This window comes from Phoenix dactylifera, chromosome 10, assembly GCF_009389715.1.
Source record: "Phoenix dactylifera cultivar Barhee BC4 chromosome 10, palm_55x_up_171113_PBpolish2nd_filt_p, whole genome shotgun sequence".
Classification (NCBI taxonomy): Eukaryota; Viridiplantae; Streptophyta; class Magnoliopsida; order Arecales; family Arecaceae; genus Phoenix; species Phoenix dactylifera.
Genome location: NC_052401.1, coordinates 14620068 through 14631826, shown reverse-complemented (window position 1 = coordinate 14631826; position 11759 = coordinate 14620068). Strand labels below are relative to the sequence as shown.

The 11759-nt window shown below is 38.9% G+C and overlaps 1 non-coding gene across 1 annotated transcript; it reads left to right on the top strand.

Annotated features, from left to right (window-relative positions):
- Positions 1 to 7346: 7346 nt before the first annotated feature.
- On the top strand, positions 7347 to 7485 carry LOC113462719. Its single transcript, XR_003385717.2, has one exon. It is a non-coding gene; the product is annotated as a small nucleolar RNA Z247 (small nucleolar RNA).
- The last annotated feature ends 4274 nt before the right edge of the window (positions 7486 to 11759 follow it).

The following is an 11759-nucleotide window of genomic DNA, read 5'->3' as shown; positions in this document are numbered from 1 at the left end:
AAAGAACCATTTGCATATTGGGGATTCAGATGGCACTTGAAATTTTTTTGGGGGTCATATTGCTAGCAAGAGATTGATTTCGGTCGATTGTAGAGGATTGGTACAACAGTTTTTGAGGAGATTGGAAGGATAGAAATGGAGGGCTTTGTCTATGGTAGGAAGAGTCACTCTAACTAAATCTATTCTCTTAATGCTTCCTATTTATTTTATGTCTAATTACATTATTCCTAGAGGTACTCTGATGAAGTTAGAAAGACTAATCAGAACTTTTCTATGAGGCTTCTCATATACCTCCAGGAGGGTACATCTGCTTTCTTGGAATTGTATTTGTCAGCCTATTCGAGTGGATGGTTTGGTGATTCCATCATTGGTTGTTAGGAGCAAGGCATTAATGAAGAAAATGTTGTAGGTTTATGTTGACCTAAGACGGTTGATGCAAAAATAAAATTGTTCTCCCAAGTGCAGAAGAATCGCACAAGTAGTAAAATCTCGGGAGTCCGAGGTCGAATCCTCAGGGAACGAAATATATATTAGATTATTTAATATAATTTTAGATTAATTAATTCAATAAATTCGTGGATTAAGATGGTGTTTTGATTTTCAGAAATTAAAAACAAAGAATGATATGCAACTAAACAAAGTTCAATGAAATAAAGATGGTAGGGATCTGGAATCTCCCTTAATGATATTGCATCCAAGAAATAAACTCTATGGTTTTTGATTAAAAATGAATGGTAGGATAGATCTAATCATGGTATATGTTTCATGAATATATGAACTCAATTTCTAAGCATTCATCGTGCTTTCTACGTCTACGACGAATCAAATAATAAAGCAATCCATATATCAATAATCATAATCCATTAAAGAGCTATCTACGAAATAACTATGCATGGATCAAAAACATATCAATAAATATGATTCATTGAAGGCAAAAGTTTAGAGTTTACTTCAAAGAGCAATACATCAAAGGTTCCTCCATCTCCCTCCTAAGAAATCAGCCACCCATTTTAAAAATTAGTCCCCCTTTCATTTTCCCCTTTTCCTTTCTTTCTTTTTCTTTTCGAAAACAGGGGAGGCCCTGTTTCCCTTTCTTTTTTTTATTTATTATTTTTATTTTTATTTTTTTATTATTTTTTTATTATTTTTTTATTTTATATTTATTACGCACTTTTACTCTTGTAATGATTCCTCCATGTAACGAGCATTCAGTCAACACTCCCACACCAGATGGCATAAGGTGTTAGGCATCAAGACTCCCCTACGGACCTATGCTCGGATTCATCATTGCAAGCCCGCTGACCTTTGACAATAGGTAGCCCTTTTCGATGTACCTGACTAAATTCACTTTTTTTTTTTAACAATAAATACGGGATAATAGTGAATTAGATAGGAATGATTCATCAGGACTCAAGGTTGCTACTAGACTTAGTAACATAATGTTGAACCTAATCCTTAGAAGTGCAGGCCATATGTGTTGTGAAATTCCAAAGTAAAAATTATCTTACAACTCGCTAAAAGAATTTTTAATAAAAAGAACTCAAATTGACTTACTCCTGACTAGTTATTGGGCTTTTTAGATTTTATATACTTTGTATGTTTATCATTTCAGCACTAAAGCATAGAAATTAGGATTTTTTTTTTTGAAATTCACTTTTTTTTTTTGAAATTCACTTAAAAATGTGAAAATGCGAAAAATTCCTTCAAAAATTCGAACCCTATACCCCCCAACCTAGATCAGACATTGTCCTCAATGTTTTTTTTAAGTATTATTATTTTTTTTATTTTTTTGAATAATATTATATTATTATTTTTTTTATTTTTTTTTATTATTTTTATTTTGGATAAAAATATGATGCATATGGAGGATAGAAATATTGTACCTTAATTGCATTAGTAATATGAGGACTTCTGAAAAAATACGACAAAAAAATATGCAAAAATAATCTATGAAAATTGGGTTGCCTCCCAACAAGCGCTAAGTTTAACGTCTTCAGCCAGACGCAGTGCATCCTTATCAAATCATACCGGGTTCATGCGGGGTTCTCCAAGGAAGAAAATTTGTGGAAGACTGATTGTCGGGCACGGAGTTATACTCTTCTGATCAGTCAAGTCAAGCATGCACTAAAAGAAAAACACGTCAAATCCTTGTATTTGCCCTAAAATCACTAGACAGCTCCTAACTGATTTGAAGAGAGCACCTAAGCCTCCAATCCGGTCTAATGGACTTAGTTGACCAGGTAAGCTCCCAGGTAAGTGGGGGGGTCACGATGCGTTGCAAAGGTCCCACTTAAAAACCACTTGCCTCGAATAGATGAACTGTCTCCCTTGGGACAAAGCTTGCCTAGACATCAACTGAGCCACAGAGCGAAATTGGTGCAACTTTCGGTGATCTTCGTCCTATTGAGCTCGAATGTCCCTAGGGGCCAACGTCTAATTAATTTTAATTAAGGTGATAGCTATGTGAGAATTGATTCACCTAATTTGGGCAAGAATCTGGTGATGAAATCCAGTTCTTATCTTGTTGAGGTGATTGCCCTTACTATGTGCGGATTAATTGGTGTATGTGTATTAAGCATGCATTCACACTTTTGCTCAAATTAAAATCAAACAATCACCACAAAATTTCAGGCTAGTTGGGAATCAATTTAAATAGGAAAGGTTCAGATGTTACCAAGAGAAATTTCCCCAGCAATTTTTAAAGCAAACCTTTACCGTATTCCTTTTCGAATAGTTCCTTTTTTGATCGTCCCAGATTTTCTCTTCGATTCCTGATCAAATAATATCAAAATAAAAATCAAAAATTAGTAAGAAAGAAGAAAGGGGATAATTAAAGTAACAAAAATAGAAAATATTTTTATTTTATTTTAGAGATATATATATATATTTATTATTATTATTTTTTATTATTTTTTTTTGTTTTTTTTATGAAGAGAAAAACAACTATGCTAACAATCCCCGGCAACGGCGCCAAAAATTGATAGTCAACTTTAAAGACCACGCAATAGCACGTATCTGGTAGGATAGTGATTACGGGTATCGATCCACAGGGATTGGAGTATAGTTGTTTTCTTAAAAATAAAAAAATATTTAAAAGGAAGAGTTTGTGAAGAAAATTAAACTAAGGAATTTAATAAAGAAAATGCAATTAAAATGATATCAGTTTGGGAAAACCTAGGGCAAGGAATTCACCACTAACATCAGAACAAGGGTTATTTATATTTTATTTCGTTCTTGGATTAACATGCAAATTGGCTACAAGCCTAATAAGCATTTAAATAAAAATTCACAAAAGTAATTTGGGCATAATCCATCTTCAGTTGGCATGAAATGTCTACCCTAATCTAAGGTGGTAGCACACTGCATCTTCCTTAAGCATGGACTATCTTATATTTACTTAGTGATCATGAAGAACAGTTGTACGAACATCATACTTAAAATCACAGAAATTAAATATGATTCAAAAGAAGATATCCATTATAAACAATAAGTTCATACAACTCCAAGAATATAAAATCAAATATAAAACCCGTGTCCCTTTGTTAGGGCTACATCCGGCCCTGGAGAAGAGATCAGCCCTGCATGGAGTTGGAGACGGCAGCAGCAGCACAGCAGCGGGCTCCCATAATGATTGGCTTTCCCTCCTTCCTCCCGTCAGCTTCCTCTCGACACTCGTCCGAAGTGATTCCCAAAATACACCAAACTCCTCTCCCTCTTATGCACTTTATGGGAAGTCACCTGAGAATAGATGATTCAGCTCCTGATGGGGAAGAAGGAAGAATCGGAGCAGTCCCCTCCCCTGGTGGGGAAGAGGAGGAAGAGGATGCTGGGATTTTACATGCGGACAGCTGATGGGAATTCGGCTGAAAGAAGATTGGAAGAAAATCTTGGACGATGTTATCACGAACGGGATTGGCTGGGAATTCGTGGTGTTGGCTGGGGAATGAAAAGATGAGCTTTGAACGTGTTCTGTTCGTGGAGAAGATCTCGGAAGTTGGGAGATTCTTGGTCTATTCTGTGGCTGAAGCAGAGGAAGTTGGACTTGGCTGAAGGCTCGGGAACGGCTGGATTCGGCTGGTAACAGAGGATGATGTGGATTTGTAAATAGGATAAGATTTGTTCCGCTGGGAATAGAGGAGCTGGTAGCAGGGGATAGCTTGCTGTTGCGTGAAACAAGGGAGCTCGAACGGATGCGATCGCGGATGGGGAAAATCCGGAAGAGGTTGATCACGGACGATGAGAAAGATGGAATCTTTTGCATGCATCACGGGATGAAACGAGTGTGTTAGATTGGCTTCGGAATGGGATGAACGGCTGAAGCTAGAAAGTTTGGATGCAGAAGGAGATAAGGATGTTGGGATGTTGACGCGGAATGAAGGGAACGTGGGGTGAGACGTGGAAGGAAGGTTGGATGGTTGAAGGTGTTGATCCACAGGAGGTTGATCCACGGCTACTGCTGGTTGTGATTCACGTGAAGCTCGGAATGGTTGAAGTAAAGCTGGGAAGAACGTGTGGACTCATCCATTGATAGGCTGGAATCTATCCGGAGAGATGTTGTAATGTGGGAAAGTAATGAAACGGATCTGTGAGTTGGGATATTGGGGCTGGGAGTTTGAACAAGATGTGAGAAGTGGATGGAGCTTTGGGATCTGTGCAACTACGATGGTATGCTTTGAGATCTGAAAGACAAATAATTGAAAGGATATTATTAAAATAGGAGAATTGGATCATGTGGAAAAAGAGTTAAGTGACTGAATCAGAGGGTCTTGATTTGCGGGGTGCATGTGGTTTAGGTCCAGGAATAATCCCTAATGAACTTGACTCAATCTGCATACATTAGACTCAATCAGTAAATAAGTAAATCAAACTCGAATTAATTTATTAAAATGCAATGATGAGGGTAACACATTTTTTTTAGTTAAATTTACAAAATATGTGAATTAAAATAATGATAAGTGCTATGAATAAGATATTAATTTATGCATTATTTAGCACTTATCAACGGTTTATGGGTTTCTTTTATGAGGGCGAAGTATGGATCATAATCTCTTTTATCTTCCCCAATGCATCCTCAGAATGGCTCCCCTGTTATGAAAAAAATGGGCTCTTTTGCTCCATTCTTATGCTCCAATCTTAAATGGTCTATGGTTAATAGAGCTTGTATTGATGTTGTTCAAGATTCTTGGATATCATCTATCCCCATTGCATGGTGGCCTACTCCAGTTGATATCAACTACCGGCAAAATCTCTATAGTGAGATGATCTTTAACGCTGATAGAATTCTTGCTGTGCCTATATGAGGTGGACAGAGTGCATATAGACTGGAATGAGATCCATCTTCTAGATTGATTATTAGAGTGCCAAATTTTTATGAACTTTTTATGTTAGAAGCCCTATCCACACGAAGTATTGATCGGATATGGAGGATTTATGTTCATCTTAGGATTGTTTTATTTATTTGAAAAATCTTTCAAGGATAGGCTTTTATTATAGTGGGATTTCATGACCCAAATGTTTTATCCCCATGGCAGAGCTTTGTGTTGCTTGAGAGGGTATCTATGCCATTCTTTAATATTTAAAACCATTAGATTATGGGTCAAATGGTATCTTGTATTCTTGCCAAGGATGATCCACAATTGCCTTATCATCTCTATTGCTGGACATCTAGCAACTTTCCGATCCTTGTTCTTTTCTTTGGATCTCCACATATATAATTAAGTCAATGAAGCTGTAGATTTGGCTATAAAAAGAGCCGCAATATATAGAAAAAATTTCTCCAAAACTCTAATATTTTCTTGCCATTTATTCTTTTAAAATTTTGCATGTTGATACAATGGGCTGCACTTTCCTAGAGAGATCTTAAATCTCTATTCTTTATCACAAAAAGGCATTGTGAACTTGAAAAAAAGGCGGTAATAATAGATAAAATAATTAAAAAAAAGATAAAAAATACCAATCAAAGGCTACCCCCCTTTTAAATCTTCAAAAAAAGAGAGCAGAAAGAAGATTGATTCTTTCTTAGCCATAATAGCCCTTTATACTCTTTGCATTGCCCATGTTGCACTAATGAGTTTTTGGCATGCAAGCAATGAGAGTTTGTTGATGGAGAGGAAATGAATAATGATGGTGATGTGGCTCTATTGAAAGATGATGGTTGGGAGCAATGGAGAGGACATTTTAAGAATCATATTTAGATTATTTAGTACTTTTTAGCTCATTATAATTTTTTTAGCTGTAAAAAATATAGTTGTCACATAAAAGGCATAATCGACAATCTATTGTTATTGCTTTGGAAAACAAAACACCATTCTTAATGTATCATTATCTTTCTAGAAAGGTATTTAGAAATAAGAGAGAGGTATTGATATAGCAACAACTTTATCTTACTCTAGGTGCACGAGATTAAAAGGATGATCTAAAATCTTTTGGTGGATCCATAAAATGGTACCACATATAATCTCCAACAAATTTTATGCATTAAGGCATTAAAGAATTAAATATTTAAAGTGATTTTTTCAAAAGTTTTTGTTTTATTAGCTTTCTTTGAACATGAGTGGTATTGAGGAGAAGATGAGTTCTCGGGAGAATACCAAGTTAAAGAATATCAGTCCAGCCGGAAGAATTGAAACTGATTGTAATGCTAACAAATAATTGTTAACATAACAAAACTTGTTGTAGAGTTTGTTTAGATAACAAACTCTGTTGTAAACAATATTATATATGTGCATTCAATCAATGAAGAGCTGTGTGGTTGAAACCAATTAAACATCAAGTTTTCTCTCTTTTTCTTTATGGTATCAGAGCCTTGTTCGACCAACGTCAACATGTCCCTCACTCAAGCCTCTGCTACTACTCATGATACTTCAACTTCTATCACCTCACCCACAGTTACCACCTTGCCACATCCTGTCACAGTCAAACTTGGGCGTGAGAATTTTCTTCTCTGGAAAGCTCAACTTACCCCGTATTTGCGTGGCCAAGATGTCTTTGGCTATCTTGATGGGTCAATCACACCACCATCGAAGCATGTTAGTGATTCCAACTCAGCTATTGGTGAAGCTGCTTCTATTCCCAATCCAGCTTATCATCATTGGCTTAAACAAGATCAACTTCTACTCAGTATTATTATGTCTTCTTTAACGGAAGGTGTTCTCTCTCAAGTAGTTGGATATTCTACATCTCGCGAAGTTTGGCTCGCCTTGGAACATATGTATGCATCTCAATCTAGGGCACGAACTATCCAAATTCGCACCCAACTTGCGAACACTCGCAAGGGAAATTTATCTATCACTGATTATTTTCAGCGGGTAAAAGGATATTGTGATACTCTTGCCGCTGCGGGTCATCCTTTGGGTGACGATGAAATTATCTCCTTTCTCCTCGCCGGTTTAGGATCAGATTATGATCCATTAGTTACATCTGTGATAACTCGCATTGACCCTATGAGCATTGAAGAACTCTATAGTCATATGCTCACTCATGAAGTACGACTTGAGCAACAAAATAGTGTTGCTAATATATCTGCATCTTCAGTCAATATTGCCTCTCGTAACCAGAAAAATCATGGGAGAGGGCAGCACTCTGGTAACTCCTCCAACTTCAATTGATCATGGGGGCGTAATTCTACGCGTGGACGAGGTGCTTTTCCAAATGGTGATCGAACTAGTTCCTCTCGTGCAACTAGCTCTTCGCGTCCAACTTGCCAAGTTTGCGGAAAATTTGGACATTCAGCTATTAAATGTTTTCATCGCTTTGATTTATCTTACCAAAGTGATCCACCTCAACAAAAGTCTCGCGCTCTTCTTGCGGCACCACCGCAACACTCCGACTATGACTGGCATCCTGACACAGAAGCAACACATCATCTCACTGCGGATATGAGTAATCTCAACATGCAGAATGACGAATACAATGGTACAGACACTGTTCAAGTTGGCAATGGTGAAGGTTTGCACATTTCTCATATTGGTTCCTCCCATATTTCTGCTTCTAATCGGTCATATCTTCTTAAAAACATCTTACTTGTTCTCCAGATTCAGAAGAACTTACTTTCTGTTCATCAATTTGCTAAAGATAACAATGTCTATTTTGAGTTTCATGCTAACTTTTTCTTGATTAAGGATTGCAATTCCGAGAAAATCCTTCACTGCGGGCCACTCCGTGATGGTCTCTACACCATGCTTTCCTCGTCTCAACCATTTCCACCTTTAGCTCTTATCGGTGTTCGTGCATCCGTTGAAGATTGGCATAGGAGGCTTGGTCATCCTGCTTTTCAAACAGTCTCAAAAGTTATTTCTCATCACCAACTCCCAGTTTCTTCCAATAAAAGACAACATATTTGTTCTGACTGTCAATTAGCTAAGAGTCATAATCTTCCATTTCCGTCATCTAAGTCGAAGTCTCGATGACCTTTAGATTTGATTTTTACAGATGTATGGGGCCCTTCATCTGTACTTTCAACTAATGGTTATCGTTACTATGTATCTTTTGTGGATGATTTTAGTAAATTCATTTGGCTATTTCCCATCAAATTAAAGTCTGATGTTGAGTCTGTTTTTCATCGTTTTCAAACCTTTGTTGAGCGACAATTTAATCGTAAAATTCGTGCCATACAAAGTGATTGGGCTGGTGAATATCGTCGCCTTAATCAATTTTACAAAAACACCGGCATTGTTCATCGCTTGGCTTGTCCTCACACCCATCAACAAAATGGGTCTGTTGAGCGACGCCATCGTCATATTGTCGAAATGGGATTATCTCTTCTTTCTCAGTCATTCATGCCAAAATCTTTTTGGGAGGACGCTTTCTTAACTGCAACTTATTTGATTAACAGACTTCCTACTCCAATATTACAAAATACGTCACCTTATGAATTGCTTTTCCATCAGCAACCAAAATATAAATTCTTGCGTATATTTGGTTGCGCATGTTGGCCATGTCTTCGTCCTTATAATCATCATAAACTTGATTATAGATCCAAGACTTGTGTGTTTCTAGGTTATAGTCTGGATCACCATGGTTACAAATGTCTTGATCCCTCTAATGGTCGAATCTATGTGTCTCGTAACGTGATGTTTGATGAGCATCGTTTTCCCTTCCGATCAACATGGCACTCTTTCTCTGTTACTCAGTCACCTCATTCAAATCCAAATAGGCATATTATCACCCACTCACCTATTTCTCCTCTTGCAAATACTAATCCTTCTTTGCAGGTGTCAAACTCATCCATGCCACTTCAATGTTCTGTACCTAGTACTTCTCTTCCTCACCAGTCTGACATAATGTGTGATTCTCCAGAAAGATCATGTGAATCCATAGCTGCTCCTACGACTGACTCTTCTCCAACTACTCCAGCAAATGAGTCCAGTGCCAATATGCTATCTAATACCTCTGCAAGTGCTCTTGTTCCTACTAATCGTACTCATGCAATGACCACCAGGTCTCAAAATCAAATTTTCAAGCCCAAAGTTGCTACTGATGGTACCATTAAATATCCTCTCCCAAAAGCATTAATTGTTGAATATGCTGATGCTGAGCCTACATGTTATACTAATGCTATGAAAAATATTAACTGGCGAGAAGCTATGAATTCAGAGTTTGATGCTTTGCTTCGAAATGGAACATGGTCTCTTGTGCCTCCGACATCTAACATGAATCCATTGATATGAATTCAGAGTTTGATGCCGTTGGGTTTTTCGTGTCAAGCGTCGTGCCGATGGATCCATTGATAGGTATAAGGCTCGACTTGTGGCCAAAGGTTATCACCAGCAACACGGTGTCGACTACTCAGAGACTTATAGCCCAGTTGTGAAGCCAACGACAATTCGTACTGTACTTTCAATTGCTATTTCTAACAACTGGTGCCTCCGTCAAATAGACATTCAAAATGCTTTCCTCCATGATTTTCTCAACGAGGAAGTACATATGGATCAATCACCTGGTTTTCGACATGTGGAGTGATTGATGAAAACCCCGTTTGATTTTGATGAGCTCAAAGCATTGGAGTATATCTTGTGATTACTAATGAATTCAATTGAGTGTTTCAGTGAAAATCCTGTCCAAGTGTCTCTAGACTTGGTTCATAGCATTTTGGATAAGTTAAGAAGTCTGCATGAACCAATGTCTGAGATACGAGTCGACTCCCGAGTTTCACGAGTCGACTCCAAGCGTATCAAGGTCACTGGCACGAGCTCGAGTCGACTCCTGATCAGTACGAGTCGACTCCAACTGAAAACAGACAGAAGGACAAAAGAGCAGTTTTTCAGGTCTGAGATTCGAGTCGACTCCAGTGGAACGCGAGTCGACTCCCAGCGGTACACACAGAAAAAGTCAGAGAGCGTTTTATGGACTCTGAGATTCGAGTCGACTCCAGTGGAACGCGAGTCGACTCCCAGCGGTACACAAAGAAAAAGTCAGAGAGCGTTTTATGGACTCTGAGATTCGAGTCGACTCCCGCAGTACGCGAGTCGACTCCGAGACTGTGCGACCATCGACAGACAGAAGACCATGTTACTGCCTCTGAGATTCGAGTCGACTCACAGACAGCTCGAGTCGACTCCAAGACAAGCTTCACGTCAAAAGGCAGAAGACCAACTTTCGGAAACTGAGAGCCGAGTCGACTCCAAGGAAGTTCGAGTCGACTCCAAGACTGGATGAGCCAAAAGACAGAGAATCGGGAGTTCGGGCTCTGAGATTCGAGTCGACTCCCAGGACAGTCGAGTCGACTCGAGTGGACAAAATTCAAATTTGGATCCACGGACTACAGAGGATGAGCCGACTCCAAAATTGCCAGGTCAGCGCCAGAAGTTGGCGAGTCGACTCCGGGTCAAGACGAGTCGACTCCCAGTCAAGACGACTACTTTAATTCAAACTGGGAACAGTTGCCGAGTCGACTCCGGAAAAGCTCGAGTCGACTCCTGCTACAGCCGAGTCGACTCCTGATCGCGCGAGTCGACTCCAACCCACCAACGGTCACATTGTCAGGCTGCGCAGAGTGTGCAGAACGGCCAGAAAAAGCAGAGTAACGGCTAGTTTCCGTGGGGGTTGGCTTAAATAGCCACAGAAGACTGTAGCAAGGTAGAGAACATACATTCCACTCCTAGCATTCAAGTCTTCAAGCTCTCTAAGTGCTCTTCAACGAGAAAAAGGGAAGATCTGCATTTACTGCTCCACCAACATCTTCCCAGCATTCAAAGCTTCCTCCTCCTGCTTTCAAGTCGATCACTCTTTCAAGAGGAGACCGGAGTTCCAGAAGCCACACCTCTTCACCATCTTAAAAGCGTTTGAGGGCTTCTAACTCCTTTACGATTATATTGTTTTAAATCTGCTTTTTGAGAAGCTATCTTCTGTTTTCTTCTATCTCGTGTATTTACTTGATTCAATCGGGGGATTGAATCAAGGGGATTAAGGTTGGTTGGTGAGCCGGTTTAACACCAACGAGTGTAAGGGTTTGATTGTGAGCCCGGAAAAACAATCGGGGTTGGTTCTAGTCGGTGAGCCTGGGAAAACCGACCGAGTTCGTTGTGAGCTCGTAAAACAACAAGTTCGGTTGTGAGCTTGCAAAACAACCGGCTGTAATCCAAGGGGGTTATAGTGAAATTCCCAAGTGAGACTTGGGGAGTGGACGTAGGAGCAAGGGTTAGCTCCGAACCACTATAAAACTTTGTGTTTGTAGTGCATTGTCTCTTATCTTCTTCCCCACACATTACTCACAGCACTTAGCTTTAATTAAATAACTGGCTATAGTATTTAGTTAATCA